The sequence below is a fragment of the Ischnura elegans genome, chromosome 5 (assembly GCF_921293095.1).
Source record: "Ischnura elegans chromosome 5, ioIscEleg1.1, whole genome shotgun sequence".
NCBI lineage: Eukaryota > Metazoa > Arthropoda > Insecta > Odonata > Coenagrionidae > Ischnura > Ischnura elegans.
The window spans coordinates 15,128,888-15,150,823 of record NC_060250.1 but is presented as its reverse complement, the minus strand read 5'-3'; the positions used below and the strand labels follow the sequence as shown (position 1 = coordinate 15,150,823).

Sequence of the window (21,936 nt, the reverse complement as noted above, 5' to 3'; positions counted from 1 at the left end):
GTTCCCATCCACGGTCGACTGTGGGAATCCGTCCCGGAAACGCTGATGACGCCATCATGCTTCGTATGGAATTCTCGCCCTCTTCCTCCTCCGCCTCCTTCTTCCTTAATTGTCCTCGGCCACTCTCTCGCCGTCCTCTTCAATCCCAAATGTTCCTCTCCTCCTCCATTGATTCCCCTTTTCTCCGCTGCTAAACACTTTGGCCTCCCTCTACACCCCCTCGTCCCGAAGAAAAAAGGAAACTTCCTCTGATTGCGAGAGCTCGTTAAGGAGCCTTCTCTGTCTTCGCCATTTCGTCTTTTATAGCCCTTCCGTTTTTTCCATTCCAGTATTCCTTATCGTCACCCTTTATTTCAAGCATAGGATCAGTTAATTAATGTCTATCGCTATTTACCTATCTAAATCCAAATTTTTCCCTCTCTTTCATCGACTCGTAATCGCTCCTCATGGAAAATGATTATTTAATTATTAAATTATAGTCATTAAAATTAGAATTGTGATGAAATTATAATTTATCAGTGTATTTTGAGGCAAGGAATGTATATCTAAAAAAGGGGAAGGTGCATTTAGTAAAGTTGGAAATTTGAATTTTGTTGTGATGCTGCCCTTATCGTTGCCCGCTCTGTAATCATAACGTGATTAATTACTTGGTTAAAGATTTTTGGTTTCAATTTAGTTTGTGTTTGCAAGGGTAGTGGATTTGGATCGATTAGAGAAAGTACTTAGTACTTAGTAAAGAGTATACTATGTCCTTTATGATGAAAAAATTTCAGCTTCCCCCATGTAATTTAATCTCCAATGAAATTTTCCAAACTCTTTACTCCGAAAACTTCCTTGCACTCTAGTGAGAGTAACTTTCCATTGAACTCGAACGGAATGATATTTCCATTCATTTATTACAAATATAATTTTTGCCTTTTACACCAAGTTTTAATGACCTGTGTGTGGTAAAATAATTGTAGATGCGATTATCGAAACACATTGTAATTGCAACATTGGGGCTCTATAAATTGTGCCCTTATTAATTGTGGAATTGTGCTGGAAGCTTTATTAGTCAATGAAAGTAGTTGCTAGGCAATTATTTATTTAATTAAATAGAATGCTTCAAGAAAAAGAGTTATGATCTCTTAATTCCGTCATGCTCTCGAGGCGTGGCGTTTTTTTTAGCGTTGTCAAATAATTAGTGTGTCCAAGTTCACTCCAGGCGTAATCCGTGATGGCCGGATAGCGAAAGAAGAGAAATGTATCCTCAGATAACGGCCGTAGAAATCGCCAAGAAGACCAAATAATTTCAATCGGGATTATGTGTATCAACTCCACAGATCGAGGAAAGGAATAATTCCGCGAAAATTTGAGGATGCTCCCTGATTGGCTGAGGGAAAATCCTGGTTTCGGTGACAAAATTTTCCTATTGAGGGCAATGGAGCTTCTTGCCATTTTTCACCCGATGATGCCAGCAGAATAGCTGGTGAAACTGTAGTGAATCTTTGTCAACATACGCGGACGAAGGCTGAAAATGCGGACCTCAGTCTTTTTTTTTTTTAATATTTTATTCCATATAAATAGAAGTTCATTGTTGAAAATAGTTTTATGATTTTTAATTTTTCTTTTTAATTTGTCTCTCGCCATCGGGAAACGTACCTTGTTAGTCGAACTCATCTATTAATTGCGTCACCTGATGCTTTCCTCTTTTTTGCAACTTTTTTGCAACGTCGGTTGGTACATTAAGGTCATTATAATTCAAATTCCCTCAATAGTGTTTTTTTTTTGACTCGGAGTCATCTTCATCCCTCATTAGTTATAATGGATCGTCGCATCTTTCTTGCCAGCTCTGTCACCACCCTATTTAACATTAATTTTGATACTATTTCTTTAAAACACTCATGTATTGTTTACTGTATTATTATTTTCTTTTCTGATAGGTCACCTAACCTTCTTTGACCTAAGCTCCTTCTTTTGTTATATTTCCTATTCTGCTGTAAAATCAAAACGTAGGAGTAATGAAAATTATTGTTAATATAATTATATTACTATTATTGTTATTATTGCTATTATTATTATTTATTTTCTCTTAATTTGCATTCTATTTGATATCCCGCTCACTGAAATGGTTTGACGAGTTTCTTTCTTACTTTTTATGCATGAATAACCTCGTGATAAGCGAGATGACCCTTTTGAAAATTACTGAAACCCCATTCCATCATTGGCATAAATTGGTGGATAATAGTACTGAACTATTGCTTTTTCTATGTTATGGAGCACCTTACAATTTCCGAGGCATCATTAGGTAAACTCTTGAAAGGTTTTTTTAAGGAATATATCGACAGCCAATGAAAGTTTTGGATTTTTTAATTCTCTCATCATTCTGTAATTATCTTGTCTCTGATAGCCCAGCGCGTCTATTAATTATCAGATATTGGCTTTTTGGGGTTGGAATTCACTCAATGTCTGCTCGGGGTAATATAATACTCAAAAGCAACATGTTACGATAAGTTCTGAGGTTTATTTAATTGTTCGAGTTCGGTGATTACCAATCGCGTTAGAGTTCTCTATTGTCTGTAGGTATCAGCTTAGCAATGGCATTGGAAATATCGTGTGGCGTGGAAATACCGTGATTGAAGCAGGGAATTGGATGTGGCATTGAGGTTTCATCGATAATTTGATTTATGGATCATACCCTGTGTTGTGACGGACTTATCATGAAACGAACAAGGGGGTTAAATCATCGTTATGTAATAATTGTGAAGATGAGACGGGGTAGACTTTTTATTGCAAAATATGTTAAAGGGTAGAATGTAGGTGAACGAGGAAGAGAATGAATCTTAAGATAGAATGAATTGGAGTCGGCCTTTTTGAATTGAGGCGGGAGGTCCATGAAGGTAGAGGATACAGTCAGAATATTTCTTAAATACTCCATGCAAAGCTACCGTAATCTGTAGAATACTTATACAGTGGTAATACTAATACGTAATGCATTACTTGGAACTATTTCACATACACATTCCTATCCTGAGACTGACGGATGCTAGCAGTCAAAAACATTGATTACAATATACCTGATATTTTATTGATGCACAAATCGGAGCAAAAAGAAAATGCAGTTGAGCCTCCGGAAAGAGAGAAAATCCAAAAATATCAAAATTTGGTCGGTGAAATGGAAACATATTGAAATTGAAAGACGTCGGTATTCAGCCATTAATTATATCTGCGTAGTGTCATCATATAGATTTAAAATAGAAATTGGAAACAGGGGAATTTACAAACACCTCACTAATCTAGGAGGAAAAACGCTGTTTTACTGCTGATTTTCCAGATTATTAGGGTTTTCTTGTCCCAGGTATGATCGAGCAATGTAGGATAGGGTGAATTCTCTTCCGTAACATCCTAGCCTAATCCGAATTCACGTTTATATGAATGGTGAATATTTCCTGTTCGTATAAACCGGCAGATACATCGCAAAAAGTCGATAATAACGATAATAACAATTTCTATTTAAATGGGCGATTTTTAACAGATTGATTAAAACCGATACGACTTTATTCTCTTTTAACTCAAATGCTTATGCTGTTTTTAAATAATGATTATATAACCTGTCATCCCTGTCGTGACATGCGGGGCAAACGTCATAAACATATACGGCCAACAATAAGCCCGGGTCTGTAAAATAATCAGCCAAAACAAAAATTATCGGGAAAAGGAATCCGTTGTGAAAACTTTTCGGGGGCGACTTTTTATACTTTAATATTTGACCGCTTTAAGGTTGTTGGAGTAATAGGTTTAAAGATTTGGGTTAATTATCTCGAAGTGTCTCAAGTTAAAAACCCAGCTGAAGCATTAGGACACCCTCGTCGGATATCCTTGCCTTTCAATGACAGGTGATACAGGGAAACCCCTTTGACATCCTGACCCCGAATATATGAAATTTATTAGCCTATTGTTCGTAAAAGGGTGAGCTTAACTATACTTGACAGCCTTTGGCTTGAAGCACCCGCTGAGCGAGTGTGGCTTAAATGATGAATAGGTAGATATTCAATCGCTTCTTCTAAAATTTTTATTTCAGTCCCACTTTTAAATTTCTTGTGGCAGCTTCCCTTTTCTTTTCGTGCACCACTTCCCTATGCAGCATTTTCCCGGAAACTTATTCGTGTGCATTTTTTCTCCTAAAAACATTATTTCCCCTTCCTCCTCGTTGATCAAATGCTTTTAATTCCTATAATTTCTTCCAAGCCCAATCGGTTGCGCTAAACATCCTTGTTATAAGAAGTTTTGGGGCTTCAGGAGTCATAATCTACAATGAAATCGTAAGTTCTCGCTATTTTGAGCGAAATACTTAAAACGAAAAGCAAAACTTTTTAAAAATTCGCTTTATATTATCTAATTGTTTTCACATTGCTCTTAAAAATCAATAAGGCGAAAAAACAAGAATATTTTGTCCTATCTTCTGTATTAATGTTGATAATTATTCCACGGTGATGATGTACTTCCACAGTGCAATTTCTAAATGCCATTTGATGTAAGTGCCTAATTACAATAGTTTTCTCCTACAAAGTAGATTTTATTCGCACGAAATGAGAAATAATTGCCCGTATGTCTAATAAGGGTTCATATAACTTAACCTATTATTTTCATTTAACTAAATTTTGCCAGACGTTGGAGATAAATGCATTGGTCTGCGTATAGAAATAATGATATCCATCAAATATTTCATATCTGTCCAATAAAAGTTTTTATCATTTATGTCATGAGTACTATTTTTTCATGTTATCCTTATCTGAACGTCATTTTATCTAAATATTCGGAAAGAGACCATGTCAGTGAACTGTAATGAGTGTCATTCCCTCTTCATCGCGGATTGGCTCGTGAAAGCGGAACGAAATACTCAATGAAGTACCTTGTTCAGAACACGAAATTTTATTTTTTTCGCTCTTATCACCTGAACTACCGTTTTAATGCGCAAGAATTTAGTATTTAAATCCTATAAAAGTTTTTATCTTCCATTAAACTGTATTCACGGTGTTCTGTTGGATTTAATGGCTAATAACTCGTGGAAAATATGTTCTCCTACGGTGAATTTGTTGATTTTTTGTCTCTCTCACTTCGTGCTTGTACGATTCGACGTTTATCATATTTAGGCATCTACGGTAGTAAAATGCACTCTTGCCGCTTATCGTTGTGAACGTGATTGCTCTTGATTAATGTAGGGATATGATGGAGTAAAGGTGTTGTCTCGAATGTATATATGTGTACATATCGGGACTGGAACTCCGCCGTCCATCCCTTGGGCGTTGTTAAATTTTCCTCTCTCTGCCGTCGGCGGCGTGCCCGATAACGGAGCGATCACATGCGGTAATGCCGCTCGGAACGCGTGGCGTCGCCACTGTCGCCATCCCCCCTCATCCCAGAGGCCCTTCAAATTATCGTCCTGCCTGACCGGCCGACTGTCACTTGCACTGTAGGTACACCTCGCTCTCGCATTGCGTCGCTGTTGTCGCGAGCGCGTTATTACTCTAGGTGGGCAATCGATTACACCACGTAGTTCGCCAGCGACCAAGAGAGAGACCGCCTCCCTGGGATCACTGCCTCGTAGTAATATCGGTATAGAGGGTGGATGACGTAGCAGCGTGACAAGTATGTTTGCCATGTGAAAAATCAGGGAAAAACCGTTTAATATTGTATATGTGATGAATGAAGGGTTTTACTCAGAAATCTCTCGTGGGAAACTATCTTCAATGTCGAAGGATCTAAGGTTTTCCCGGGGAATAGACTAGAGGAAGAGTTCTCGGGGTTTCCAGCCGGATCCAAGGGTTTTTCTGCACCGACGTTTCGAAGGCTAAGTCTGCCATCGTCTTCAGGGTGAATGGGTTAGACAAGATGTGTCCGTCTTACATACCTTCGCATTGGGTTCAGGTGGGCTCTGATTGGTCGACGGTCGGGCCAATGCGTGTCCTCTTCCCCTTCAGTTTTTTCAGGGTAAGGGCTGGTTTCCACGCATTGCTCAGGTGGAAGCCGGCGTCTCTGTTCATTTTTCTCTTCTCAAGTCTGATTTCCACTGCTTCCGTAAGTCTGCGGTGGCGGAGCATAGTTTAGAAAATGGACACCGGACAAAGTTTCAAGACACAGAAATAATATGCCATGCCAACAATTACTGGGACCGTGTCGTAAAGGAGCGACGTTTCGAAGGCTAAGTCTGCCATCGTCTTCAGGGTGAATGGATTAGCCAATATGTCCTATCTTCAATGTCGTAGTTCGTTGAAGGTTTACAAATACAAACTACAAATACAAGCTACAAATTAACGCGATTCAATCTGTCGTCGCGAGATCACTTGATGATTCCAGCCACCAACATAATAAAATAGCAATAAATGATACTATAATTCACATCATGATAAACTTGTTTTTCTGTAAAATCATAGAATTCCTAGCGTATATACAGGGTGTTTCAGGAAGAATTTGCAATACTTCAGAAGGTGTTAGGGGAGACAATTTTAAGCATTTTTTGTCCATATGTATGGGGAGGCAATTCCTTAGTTACCGAGCATAGCAAACGCAAACTAGCTATGGCAACGCAAACATTTTTTTGGATGCGCTTTGCAGTTACCATGAAAACGGTTTTTCTTGGATATCCAGCCTTTACGACATTTTTTATTTCATACTCTGGATTTTTTAGGACATTAAAAAATAAAGGTTGGACGAAAATGTACCTTTATAATTGTTTGAAAAAATGCAAAAATAGGTTAGATTTGGCAATCGTATTGTTGGTACTCGCTCAAAGCTCTCGTTAGTTAAGGTCAAATATTAATTGATTCTTTTTCGTCCATCCTAAATTATTAAATTTATAGACCCACATCAGGAATGCCTCGAGTCTTTTCTCGTCCTCTGTCCCTAATTTCCACCTTTCCGCACCGAAAAGAAATGCACTCTTGATCGGACTCTTCGGTTATACCATTTTATAATCCCTCCTGCCTATTATGTTCGTTTGATTTTCTCATCTCATCTTATAGTTTCTTAAGAATCTCTTAACTATCCTCTTCCGCGTAGGGGCTTTGTTTTGAGCATCTCCTTCGATGTAAATCACCATTCAATTGTTATATCGAATAAATTAACTTTGTAAGATCCACAAATATAAAAAAACACATAACAAAAAAATCGTAGAATCAAATCGATTGTCGACTATTTCTTTTTGTGGAGATTCATTGTAATAAGATACTAACAGCCGTTGTAATTTCCTTACCAATTTATTCCCTCAATCGATTCCAACGTTTACACGTCTTTATCAGGAACTTTTACTTTTATATTGAGATATTCTAGTTCGATCAGGAGTTCAACTCATACGATAAAGGATTCACACCAAGTCACGCCCGTTACAATTACTTATTTTATTTACAAGTGATTTTATGCTTTGCATCGTTATGTGGTTCAAAGAAGTAAGGCTCTCGAATGTGATGCATGACGACTCAATGGGGCCGACCACATAGTAGTTCTCGGCGCACAGTGTCGGCGCGGGCGTTGAGGTCTATCAGTGGAATTGGGAGCGAGTTTGCAGGCAGACCATGCCGTCATTACACGCACTGCGAGTGAATTGAGGGTTCCAGCTGGGGGGGGGAATGGTTAATCCGATGCTGTTTGCGGGCGTAGCTCCTTAGCCCGAGGCCTTTGGTGATCGTCTTAGCGCGTCGTAATGAAATGACCTATCTTCCCAAGTTTCTTACTTCTGTTATATCTGTGTTGGATGTGAGAGCTACCTATAGATTATTCGATGAAATCATTTTATTGCGTATATCGATGGCTAAGTTCTGACGACACGCATCTCAAATCCGGCCGGTTTGAGATAGTTATCTTAAACAAAGCGTAATAACATTCAAAAAATGAAATACAAGCAAAATACAACTCTTTTTTTGCAAATGAATGCTTCTTTTTCAATTTTATGAAATTTTGGTTTTTAATTTCAGTGTGCAAGTAACAAATATTAATCGTTTTTTTGCTCTCCTGAAAATCTGCTATTTTTGAGATACGTGTTGTTAGAACTTAGCCTTCGATATGCTGCTATGTGAAAAATGTGTACAACCGTAAAGGGAGCGAATAGATAACTGGTACCTAGTCTCTTGTAATATTTTTCTTCTGTTTTATTCAATCTCTTCAAAGTTGGCACACTCTAAATTCTTCTTTTCCTTTCTCGCAGCACGTCGTTAAATGAAGAGCGTAGTCAGATGAATTTTCCAATGGAACTAGTAGTAAGGATAGTGAGACTTCCAGATGTGTTACATGTTGTTTTACCAATGAGTATAGAAATTTCTGTGTACGAGAAACATAATTCAACGGGGCTGAACATTAAAAAACAACATACTTTGTGTGTATTACATTACGAAAACTTGTTTTCTTTGGCAATCCCAATAAATGCTTTTTTTTAGGAGTTTGTTAACGCTAAATGAATTTTAGTTTTTGTTTGGGTCAGCGTTTCACATTTTTGTTGAGTAATACGTGTACAAATAATAAGTTGAATGCTTGATTTTTAATTGTGAGAATCATATTTTGTGGTCAACCAATAATTGAACGCATTTGAGCCTAAGTCCCGCCGATATATGTGCAAGTTATATGTGTCGCATCAATGAATACTTATTTTACATCGAAAAAAATCCTTAACCAAAAGATACATCAATTTTCACGATGATAATAATCTCCATGTTATTCTATTGTATGTTTACAGACTATTAAGGCTGTAGTTTGATGTCCCTCAGTGCTAGCTCGTTCTACTAGGTTCTGTGTTTCTTTTCTCCCGGTGTGACCTTTTCTTCCATATCTTGCCGTGTCTTCGGGTGTTCCCATCTCTTCTCCCGCACTAATTGCGTCCCTCGCTCCAACGAACAAATACACACGTGACCGTGGGTCTCTGCTTCCAATCAGTCCCCTTGGGTCGTTGCCAATGTCCCCGCGAGAAATACGACGAGGCCGTAAGGAACTCTGGCCCTCTCGTTTCACTCAGTCCCAGAAGGGTCGCCAAAAGGGGTCGAAAATATGATGCCAGCCGGGGGTGCCAACTGCCAAAAGGATTGCTATACGTATGGGCCTGGGGAAGGAGGGTTTAATCTTTTGGGCGGGTGACACTCAATCTTGACCCTTGTAAAACTTTATTGACTTTAAGTTTTGTAATTAAGTACATGGATGGGTGCCTCTCTACGGAATTGAGGCAAGGGCAATCACTGCCGCGGAGAAATCAAGGTTGTGGGCATTCGAAATGTGGTATTACAGAGCAATGATGCTAACAGGGTTCTCACTCAACCGTGAAACCCTTAAAACCCTGAATAAGCCGTGAATTTCGTTTTCCGTGAAAAAACCTGGAAATAGCTGTGAAATTCGTCGTAAATCCTTAAAAAATCTCTCAAACTTGATTTTAAAACTACGATTGACGGATCAGAAGAAAAATCGATGTGTCAATCATGTTTCAAGGTCAGTCACTCGCAGACACTGCCCACGCATCATCTGCACGCATATATTCGAAGCCCAATTATTGGTCCTCGTGCCATTTCGACACACAGACCTTGAGGCTGTGATTGGAAGACCTTCAACCAAAGTGATCATCAACCCTGGCGAGAAATCAGACACTTGTTCACTTCCCTATCATCCTTCATTTTCCCACTCAAAACCTTTACCCGGTTCTAAATTTTGCTAACGATAGGCGACTTCATAAGAGCACTTTCATTGCTGCGTTTGCATTCCGGGCGTTAATCGCGTTTGCTATATTTTTAGTTAATGTGCGGCCAGTGATCAATATTTCTTCCTAAAATGGCTTATCAACAGACCGTGGATTTGACGCAATTTAGACCGTGAAAACCTGAAAAAAAAACCGTGAATTTTAAAATTTAGTTAGAATGGGAACCCTGGCTAATGAAATGGATCGACCCAGTGAGCAATGAGGAGGTAATAAGAAGATTATAAGAGGAGAGAAGCCTTGTGAAAACCCTAACCAATCCAAACTTATTCCTAAATTTCGCTCCTTAGATAACATGCCCTGTACAATGTTCTTTTCCCATATAAATGTTGTCGAGTAGGTAGTTTCCTTTCCTCTTAAACCCTACTTTGCAAATCTTCAATTTCCATTCCTTTTCTAAATTGTTTTTCATTTTACCTCTTTCATGCCCAAATTTCAAAGAAAAAAATATATATCATTTCATATATATATAATGTTGTTGTTTCATAAAAGTATGTCGCAGCTTACGAAGCTAACTTGTCGATTTGGGATGTTGGAATTTCATAAACCAGATTGGCTCGTTTGGAGCCGGAATAACTGTTTGGGCATTGGTTGGAGCAAGTATGAGGGCCCTTCTACTGCCAGCGCGTTTCAGGTGGGGTGGGCGAAGACTGCCAAGGCTATTTTGCGGACTTTGTAACATTTTAGATTATAAAATTTTTCTTCTACTTAATTTTATTTAATACATCCAGATTTTTTCCGATACTTAACATATATTTACATATTAAATCCAAAGATATATTATGGGGGTTTACTTAAATTACAGACGTTGAAAAGGCCACAATCGCGAAAAAAAGTCGGGCCGATACATCGGCCCCTGGCAGTTCTTGCTTAACTCTTTCTAACACAGAGCTGTTTCTGGGAGAAATCACATTTCAAGATTTTTCATTTTGAAAACTTGAAAATTTAGCGCACAATGGTAATTATCCTGGCTGCTAAATATTTCGTCTTTAAAATTTACACTAAAAAATAATATTTAGTTTAGATATCTCCTAAATAGAGCTTAAAGTTTAAAAATTTTTGTTGTGGCTTAGAAGCACCATTGGGTTATAAAGAGTTAACCAGCGAGGGCCGATATATCGGCCTGGTGTAAGTAAAAGGGTCAAATGTAGTATTAGTCTGAAGGAAATGCAGATTTACATTTTAAAAGATTAGAGACGACCCAAGAGTTATTTCGATTTCGACACGTCCTGCTTGTCTCCCGTCGGCGGTACCTCGCTCGAAATGAAGCCAATATGCCGTTCGGTAATTTCCCGCCGAACATTAAACCACCCGCCGATAGAGTAATTTCGCGGACGGCCGTTGTGGCGCTCGCTCTTCATTTTCGCCTCGTCCAGCGCGCCATTGTGGCCACGTGACCGCCGCTAACGGTGGGGAATTAAGGTGAATTTGACGTCCTTCCGCGGTCGTCGACGTCACTCGCCCCTTTTTTAATTCTTCTCCGGTGGTGGCTGGCAGATGGGGGCGCTCAGAGTGCTGGAGAGGGTGAGGGAAATAGCTCACACCGTTCGATTCGACATTCAAGTCGCCCTGAACGCGCCGAGGCGAGGCCATAATTCGAGGCCGCGGCTTCCGGTCATTTCCGCCCTCCGAAGCACCCTTTCGGCCAAACTCAACTCTTGCCCCAACCACCCCTCTCTTCTCATTCTCTCGGCACAAAACTTTCCGCCCCTTGACCACCATTATTATTTTCTTTTTCCGGAGACAGAAGGTACGGAATGAGCGAGTGCAGTGCGGGGAGAGGATGTGGAAAACAGTGTTGGATGGTAGAATATTGGGTAAACGAGGGAGAGGAAGAAAGAGATTAGGATTTTTAGATAGAATGAAAGGTAATAGTGGACATAGAGGAGAGGGAATCGACAAAGCACTAGACATGCTAGAAGGGAAGGGAGACTACCAGAATACTTCTATTTACTCCATTCAAATCTACCTTAATTTATAGAATACTTCAATCATCTTTTCAGCATCTCCTTTCTCACCGAAAAGTAAATCGTCGTAAAATTCCGTTCAATATTTATAATTTATTACATTTAACAAGTTTAGCTGCAATCTAGTGTCATCAGGGCCGTTGATACATGGTTACCGTTGTTAGGGTTTGTTTTGGGTAATCCATGGGATTTACAAAGGGAATTGCGTGGTCATTACTATTGGGTGTACTAGTTTCTATCGGCGAAAAAATGTGTATATTGGATCTAAATATTCATCCCTGTCGCTCCCTTCTCCTTGTGTACAATTTCTGGAATGAAAAAAACTGTCTCGAGGTATTTACAAATATTATCGGTCGCTATAGTCACTTCTATCTCCTCAGCACTAAATTCAGCCGTACCTTTTGTATTACTTTCATCCTCCGTGGATGTTTTTCCTCCTCACTCACAATCCCTAGCACATCTTCATTCTTTTTTCTCATTATCATTTTACTTACTCACTCTCCATGATGTTATAATGATTATTGGAATCAGTCTCTATCAATTCTAATGACTATTCCAAATTCCTTATTAGTAATTTATTTTTATCACTTATTTATTGAAGCATAAAAACAATAAATGTGTATAAATTCATTTGCACTAGAATTTTAAATAATAATTGAGTAGGAGCGAATATTAGGTGTTCGACAGGCTTGTTCTTCCTGCTTCTTTATCTTTAAATTACCCGCTTTAATTTTTTCCTTTGGCCATACGTGATCGTTTGTTGATGTATTGGTTATTAAAGATATTATATCGGTTTAGGCAGATGTAGTATTTTTTATCGCGGCTTAGGCTGATGTATACATGGCTTTTTTATCCCTTCCCACATTGGACTTCCCTCTTTATTGCGCAAGGCAGTTTACCTCCATTGCATTTTAAATTCTATTCTCTTCCTCACGCTTCCCAGTTTCCTTAACAATCTTCCCTCTAACAAAGTTTTTAACATTTCCTACCTACTTGGTACTCGCTCCAACAAAACTTCTCCGTGTCACAACTATAAGTCATGCCTTTTTCTGTCTGTACGTGTAATCCCTTCCATTCTCCTCCAAATCCATGTGTCAATCACCTTTAATCTCTACTCATCATCCTTTCTGTCAAGTTTCCTATGTTTTTTCCCTTCGTGTAAAGATTCCTCGATTTCCGCCCACATTTCCTTTTAACTCTTATTCAAATTTTCTTTTATAAAGTACGAGGTATAACATTCGATGGAAGGGATTAAAAATTAGATGAAATCCGAGTCGTATGTACTACATTTTCTGAAGAATTCTATTTTACTCCGAAATCGTGCGTACATGTAGTTTTAGTGTAGTGTAGCTTTAGGCTCGATTATTTGCAAGGAGAATTTCACAAAGGAAATAGTAATAATGTTTCCCAAACATAATTATACCCTTTGCATGACATGTTTTGTCACATTAATGTCATCAGGATAACCGGAGCTGACGGTGACACCGAACTGTTGAAAGATGTCTTACCAGAGAATAATGTGTGGAAGATAACAAATATGCTGTTCAGTTTGCTTTAGAACTTTAAAATTAGAAACTTCAATTGAAGAAAATTTTGGCTCCAAGGGGAGAAACTTAATCCTCAAACTTTTTCGCCAACGGTGCTGCCCTCAAGTGCATAAAAATGCATAGCACATACAAACGACCCAGCTCAACGACCGTTGCACGATGGGGCGGTATTACATGAAGAGTAACTCGATTACGCGCATGCGCCTGACATGCGCGTTACCGCTGAGTAAACTTGATGCTGTGAACGTACTATTGTGATGCTTCGTATCGGATCTTTTATGACACGTTCGCACATTCACTAGACCTTTTTTTTACGGCAGTGGGGAGAAGAACCTCGCTGGTGGACCCCGCTTGGAGATCGTCCGAATGAGAGCATTGTTGCATTTTTTCAAACTGAACCTCCCATCTTTCGCGATTTCTACTCGGCCTCACAAATGACCACAGTGGTAACGACTCCTGGAGGTAATGACTCTTCTTGTTTACAGCCCTTGCGAGGAAGAAAACTGCAATGTTGTTTCATCATTCTAAGATTGGTTTGACGCAGCTCTCCTCTCAATTCTCATATCGGCTTATTTTTTTAACACCATCATGCTTATTATGCTTTATTTCCTTCATCGTTTGCTCCAAATATCTCATCAGGGGATAACCTCTACGTTCTTCCCTTCCTGCGGTCTTTCAACGCTGATTTTCATTCATTTATCGTGTCTCATGTCTCTGTGAGCGATTAAATTGTCCCGTATACTACCCAAGGTTTTTAAAATAATTCTCTGCTGCCCTTCTTAAAGCTTACACACTAATCACACGATCTATCCATGTCATCTTCTATCATTCTTCCTTAACAATAACCGTGCTGACCTTAGTACTACAGATCTATACACCACTATTGGCCATTTTCAATACTTTTGTGTTATTTCTTAATAGCCGACCTTTAATGCGAGGAATAGGCGTTAAGTATAATTTAAAGTATACATTTCGCTTTTGTTTTTTTCATTTCTTCATTTAGAGTTAGTACCCCTTTTTTTATCGAAATAGTTTTAAATAGTCAAATAGAGTTTTTCAAAAGACAGATGACGTTATATTGCGCCCGTAGCAAAAATCGAAGGATTTCACGTGGCGTAATATTACTCCCATTGCACGGGAAGTGATAACACCACCTTCGAAAGCTTCCAACCTTGATTTTTGTACTGTTGTTATAGTCCATGTCTCACTACCACAAAGTGGCATGATTCAAATATAAGTCTTAATAAATTGGTTCCTGAATTCAGCTTAATGTTTTTTACAAGTTGAAAAAAAGGCTATTAATACAAGGGAAAAAAGAGAGGTGCGGATTGCGGCGGATGAAAAAAAAACTCGCGTGTACGGGATAGGGAGGCTTACGGTGGGAATTAAAGAGAGTTTCTGGTGGCGTTTTGCTCTTTCATTGGACCAACATCGCCACACGACCCGTAATTTTCCTTACCTTTTTTATTTTTACTGCTACGACCTCTGCGGCGCGTATCTAAATCCCATTAGCGACCACGGTGGCCGTGTGGTCGCTTTGCCTCGACCCCTATACGGTGGCCCCGCGTGTGTGTGAGTGTGTGAATGTGTAGGATCTTAAAAAAGAGGAATCCTTTGGTAGGAGATCGCGGTAAGTGGATAATTTCTCGAGGGACGACGCAGGGGATACAATTCCTGTATAAATATCGTTAACACCAGAAGGACGGCAGGGGTCATTTGACCAATTTTCGGGATTCAAATTTATTTTTCTCACATTAAAATATTTTTTTTTAATTTTGAAACTTTTTCACTCTATTCATTTTGGTCTATGTTTTGACAAATTAGTGAAAATTCAACTATAATGTTTTGTTTAAAATTTTTATAACGTGTTATGCGTAGAAGGACGGCTGGGGGTCATTTGACCCACAACTTGTTTTCGCGCTATTTTCTACTGCTTTTCTTGCCCGTGGGCTCTTTTGTGCTATGTATAGCATATAATCAGCAAGAGGCTAGTGTGGTAGATGATTTGCTTCATTTTGAACCAGCAAGTACCCGGTTCTATGCCAGGTTTTTTAAAATACTTGTTTTTAACTTTTGAAAATGGAAATAATATTTAATTATATTTATATATTCATTAAAAACACTATTTATGATATTTAAATAGTGTTTTTTAATGAATTGATTCCACAGCTAATACGATTAAACTGAATAATGGATGGAAATGAGGCGTTTTATTCCAAAATACATTTTAGGGGTCAAATGACCCCTAGTCGTCCTTATAGGTAGCGCGGAACTCCCGCCCTCCCAGTGTTAAATACTTGAATGATAGCGTTTACCCGTTGAATGCGTAGATGGAATAATAGGGCCATGTGCTCTGACCTGAAATTGGAATTCAATGTCAGCAATCGGCAGAAGAAAAGGAATTGGGTTTCGTTCGAAAAGCTAATCAAATCTATCAGTATCAATTATATCCAATGCATGATAAAGCGGTTGAAATTAATTCATGCGTTTTTATGTGAAATGTGTCATTAATGTTTGTTTTTATTTTTTTTTTGCAACTAATTCCTTTTCCGAAAGTCTCTCAGGAGCTACAGTATAAAAAAATGGAATAAGGCGTCTATTGTACTGATGTTTTTGATTTCTCCTGAAAAAAATTTGACAAAAATATTATTTTCGTTTTCATTGATGTGCGTTTGATGAATGAATTTTTTATGTTCAACACAAAAAAAATAAATCCTCTATCCACCAATTTTCTCATAAAATAATTGTATAAAATAAAAAAGATAGGAAAATACCTTTCCAGCGTCGCAAACAGCCTTCCCGTTTCGCGGGGGAATATTTTTATTGCTTTGTGTCTGTTTTCTTAATATTAATCCTGTAATCGCTTGCAATAAAATATTCCGACGTGAAATAGCTGTCTGCAGTAAAAATAACCTGACTTTGGATCTGTTTAAAAGCTTTTATCACATTGGATTTAAATATTTGTCGCGCCATTTCTCATAGTTGCATTTAATGTGCTTTTGTGTTGGATAGCCAAGGAAGGTGTGAGTTCCAAATATTTTATTCCACAATAGCGTCATATAATGGATTTTTTATAATATCCCCAGAAGGACTTGCTTAAACCAGGCCTACTAATTTCAAACTGTTAAAAACTGAAATTCGGGTGTTCCGGTAGGTATGTCTCGGAGGCTACGCTCTAACTGAGTTGATTCGTTTCAGGTGGAAAATTTATATTGACGCTAAAACTTACAACAAAAAAAACTTAATCTGTGCGGGCTCACATTTTATCATAACAAGAAGCAACCTAATATTATATTTATATATCCAGTTGCAAAAATCAGTTGGGTATTTTTTGGAAGTTTATCCTTGTGGTTTTTTTTCTTTTTTACTACGTGGTGATTGTTGTGATTAGTTGCTTATGGAAATAAAACATTTTTTCCGTTCATTCATTTATTGTCGCCATATTTTTGAGTCTTGGGCTACAACCTTCCCGCGAGGGAAAGGCTTGCGTGTTCTTATGACCCTTGAAGCTGCACTGGTGGGATTAATTAGCAATTACTTCGAATGGAAGTGGGAAACCATACCAACTATGTCTTCCGTGGAAACGTTGGTATACAATCAAATGAGCCGCGGGAACTCGTCGAACGGGACCCGTCCGCTAAGGGCGGGTGTCGTTTGCGGCAGCGAGTTCAGCTAGGTCCACGAGGTCGTCAACTTGCGAAACCCTTGCGGGGACCTACCATCAGTAGCATCCGAGAAGGGAGAAAAGAAGTCTAAATAGGATGGAGAAGGAGACGAAGGAAGCAATAAATATAGGGGTGTGTAATGTGCGAGGGAAGTCCATTAAGGGAGTGGAGACTGCTAGAATACTTCTTAAATACTCCGTGCAAACCCAACTTAATCAGAAGAGTACTTAAATATTTATATGCTTCCTCTAAGTTAAGTCGGAATCCTTGCTAAATTCTTGACGAAAACCTGTAATTAATAACATCCATAATAAAGGGCGGGAACCCACAAAGAGAGAAGAAACCAACATCAGCCCCGAGAAAATCTCTAAACCAGCAGGTTTAACTAAACAACTGACTCAATTTAAGGTGAAACTAACAGATCTGAACCCTATTTTTACATAAAACATGATTTAACACTGCGTTTATATTGGTTTCTTCCATTTTTTCCCAAGTTCTTCGGAAAGTTCCTGAGATATCCTCGTAAATAGATAAAATAAATATTTTTGAGTAACTTCTTTCGTGACATCCCAACTTAACATCTAGTTATTTTAATAACTCGGTGGTGAAAAATTAATTTATGCTTCTCTACCTTATCCCATTAATATCGAGTGCATTCTTCATGGAAGAATCGCCGTTGCCTGTTTTTTGTCACTTCCTATAACGAAGAGTAGGACGGTGCGTTAGGACTTTTTTCTTCACCAGGCGTGAGGGTGGGGGAGTGGCTAGATAATTCCTCAAGAGCCGACCTTCATTTGTATGGATACACTCCACGCGCCTACCTCAGTTTGCACGATTCAAAATGGGAATTTCTCCAAGTTGTGCCTTCTGCAAAGGTTAACTTCTTCCCTCGGGTGGGATGAGTTTAAAAGTTCGCGGCGCGGCAAGTCGGCGGGGGATATCTTCCCGTGGGGTTTCGCGCGAGTTTAACGGTCTCCACCTTATCTGGTGGAATAAGTGAGAGAGAGAGAGAGGCCGATGTATAACTTTTAAAGGAGCAATCGCCGGGGCGGATGTAATGGCTGGATGAGGAGAACCCAGGGGAGCGCAGAACTCTAGAATACAGGCTTAGGGAAAGAAGTTAGGGGGGTTCAGAAGTTAGAGATGTAAGTGGTTTGATTTCATTTCGGAATTCTTTTTTTTATATAAATCCACCGCTGGTTTGGAAAATATAATCATCCATCCGCGGAGGCGCGCCGGGTTGAATCCATTTCCGTTTTCCCCTTCCTCTCCGTCTTGTGCTGCGTTTTGCTTGAGAGGATGGTGAGAGGGAGGCAAGTAAGTCTTAGGGATTACAATCGTCTCGATAGGGATGATCTTTTCCAGCTTAACTTGCTGGAAGTTAAATAAATTGATGACTAAGGAGTAACTTCGTTTTCAACGGTACGCAAATAGCTGTTGTAAAACAGGGCGCAAATTTAAGTTATGTCTAGGGAGACGTGAATTAGCTCCGTTAACGGTGGCGGAAATGAACATATTATGATGCTTGTAGGAATTAATACATTTTGAAATATTTTTTATCCTTCAAATTTTTGTTTTGCTTATGATTGAACAAGGTGCTAATCAGGATTTATTCTCTCTGTTTGAATTTATTAACAAGCTGCCTATTTTAATTAGAGATCTTTATTGACCGCTATTTTTGACCTCCCTTACTAAGTTACATCACCCCCTTTCCAAAACATCCCCCCATCTACTAAGCTCTCTCACTCTCAGTCTTTCGCTTCACCTCTTTTCTATCTTACTTCCCCACCCTCAGCCATGATCTAAATTTATAACTGAAAAGTTATCTTTCATTAGTAATGCGTTTTAAATACTTAAATCAGGATCGGTTTTTCCTGTACATGGTTGCTCAAGTGATGGTAGGGAACGGAGAATCTTGATGGGCAAGCATTGATAAAGGAGTGAGGTAAGGCTGTTCTCTATCGCCGCTACTTTTTTACGTAATATACATTTAGGAGATGGCAAGGGAGACGTAGGATGAATGGGAAGCTTAAGTAAACGTGGGGGGAATGATGTTTAAATCAGTGAAGTTCTCGTATGATCAGGCGAAGATTAGCTACTCAGCGAGTGGGCTGTAGGCACTAGTGGATGCGTTAGGCAAGCGGTGCGAGGAGTATGGCATGAGGATGAATCGCAAGAAAACTAAGGGTACGAGGTTTTGCAAAGCATCGCGAGATAGGAATGTGAGACTTAAGATAAAATTAAGTGGCCAAAAACGTTAGAGGTAGAGTATTGTCATGTGAGAGTTGAAAGAAAAGGCTAGTGAATAGTCTGATCCAGTCTGCAAGAGAGCTGGAAGAACAAGATGAAATGGAGTGGGACATATTGTGATTTGAAGAGGGATGTCCCAGAAAAGAAGGGAGAGTGTCATGGAGCTTATTACATACTCCATGAAAACCTACCGTAATCGGTAGTATACCTTAATATATGAATGAAGTATGAATATGAAATAAGTAACTTGCGTGGTAACTGCCAATTATTCTTTCCTTGATTAAAATTGCTGGCAAAGATACTGAAACTAGGAAAGGTTTTTCTATTGCACATCTAATGCGCATTGAAGTAATTTACATTGAATGCTCTGAATTTTTCATCTTTTGACTTTGACGCTTTGGCTTTGAAGTCTTCTAATCAATTGGGAAATGTATGTTAATTGTGAATTGAGGCACTTTAAATCGACGGTTTGAATATATTTACTTAAAATATTTTACCATTTTTTAGGAGAAAAAGGTATTTTTTAGAACAGAAAATTGTTTAAAATTACTTCTTATAGGCATTAATGCTGTAATGGAATGGTAAATTATATTTTGAGGTGATATTTGCTCTTTCTTGTACGTAGTTGCTCTCAGACTAGGGGTCTCTAAAATTTCTAGCGATCCTATTTGTAGGCTGAATTTATTCGACCGTTAATGGACTAACAAAAAAAGAAGTTGACGTCGAAATATGAAGTCGATGTTCAAGTGAAATGCGGAGCTTGGAATTGCAGGAATTTTATTTTATATACTTGCTTTCAATTACTTTGAAAGCCTAGGTTTCTACTCAAAGACGTTCATGAAGTTTGGAACTGTCACCGTTAGAATGATGTGGTGCCCTCTGCGTTTGATGTTTGGTGTGTCATATGTCTTACGTCTATCAAGTAAATGTAAACTTTTGACTTTAATGGAATCAAATTTTGGAAAAGTTGAAGCAGAGCGATGCATGGTTGAAGTTCCGTGTGGTGTGTTTTTTTTTAATAGCTCTAACGGTTTTAAATGTTGAGTATTTGGATCAATATTTAAAATTTTTCCGTGAATTTCTTTTAAAAGCCATACTCCTTCAATATTAATAATTTCCTGTGGAACACGTGATTTGCGTCAGTTTTTTAAAAACTGTTTGAACCGTGAACGCAGGGAAGAACATTTCCATGAATTCTGTGAAAATTCTAGTCGCGGAAGTTTAAATTAAAACATTGGTAACTTTTCTTCGCAAAATCTTTCAACTTTTGTAGCTTTAACTTTTCGAACTTTCCAAGTTCGAAATAATTGGGTCGGTTTCTGGAGCTCTTTGAGGTTTAAAGCAAAAATTGAGCCGCCAAAAACAGCACTGTAATATTTAAGAATATAGGCATACCTACGTCTTTTTACAGGTGACGCTGGGGTCAATATGTGGAAGCGAGGGGAACTAATGAAACTATGGGAGAAGGCGAGAATCGAGAATTTCTGTGAAAGTCTTTTTGGCGTGGAGAAGGATAGTTTGGGCATCACTTGAGGGCTGTTTGTTGTTCAATTTTGTGTGATTAAGTATCAGTGAGTAAAGAGATAGCATTGGTGTAGTTTTGCTGTGTCTGCTTCTAATTATTAGTGTCAAAGTGATTAGTATTGCCAGAATACTTCTAAAAAACTCCATGTTAACCTGCCTAAATCGGTAGAATTGTTAAATGAACTTAATACTCCTATATCGATGGCTAAGTGCTAACAACACGTATCTCAAAAATAGCAACTTTTCAGGAGAGCAATAAAAAGATTAATTTCTTTTACTTGTTCACTGAAATTAAAAACCAAAAGTTCATAAAACTGAAAAAGAAGCATTAATTTGCAAATGAAGAGTTGTTCTTTGCTCATATTTTATTTTTTAATGTTGTTACACTTTGTTTAAGATACCTGTCTCAAACCGGCCGAATTTGAGATACGTGTTGTTAGAACTTAGCCACTATGCATAATGCAACGGTCGGTATCAATTTATATGTTCATTTGATGGAAAAGAAAATTAAATTTTTAGTTGGTTACAAAAGGAAACTAGTTAAACTAGTTAGTTGGTTAGTTCTAAAAGGAAACTTTTTCAATCATGATTTCACACTAAGTTAATTTCCTTTTCCTGTCCATATATTTTATTTGTTTACTAAATATATTTTCTTAATTCAAAATACGCCAATGGCATAGTGGCAAGTCATTATCACCTAATAAGGAAAGCTGGTAAATGCTATTTCGTTGTTTCATAAAGTATAGTCATAAACGTTAAATATATTTCACTTGTTGGTTGACTTAAAGATTTGCATGTCATGACGTGGTACTCGTTTATTTTAGAAAAACTTAGCGTTTAAAGTATGGTTGTCTTTTTCAAGGCATTTTCTTGATGTTTTTTTTTTTACGAATTAATAAATTCTATTCTTCTCTTGTTTTTCAGACGACCATCGGAGGGCAAGATGGCCCCCACCACCACGATCGAGACAGTCACCATCACCAGGCCGCTAAAGGTAGGATTTCATGTATATATTTCAATTAATATTTGCGCCTAGTAATTGATCCATATGCCTCTGAAGTCTTATTCTGAAGAAAAAGGCATCTGTCGCCTTCTTCTGGTTGCAGTTGGAGAAGGGAAAGTTTCAAGTTTCCATTCCGTGATTTAGTTCCGAGTAGCATCACATTTTTGATGCCTTTTTGTATAGCCTAATTGAAAATTTTATTCTACTTTGTACGACTTTTCGTGTAAAAATTTTATAGTATGGTTGATAGCATATAGGTTTTATAGAATGATAT

The 21,936-nt window shown here is 38.3% G+C and overlaps 1 long non-coding RNA gene across 1 annotated transcript in view; it reads left to right on the top strand.

The window, feature by feature from the left end:
- Positions 1–21,627, top strand: part of LOC124158519 — a 581,141-nt gene extending 559,514 nt beyond the window's left edge. Inside the window, exon 3 of the long non-coding RNA XR_006864821.1 lies at positions 21,584–21,627. This is a non-coding gene — a long non-coding RNA (uncharacterized LOC124158519). The remainder of the gene's footprint in view (positions 1–21,583) is intronic.
- The last annotated feature ends 309 nt before the right edge of the window (positions 21,628–21,936 follow it).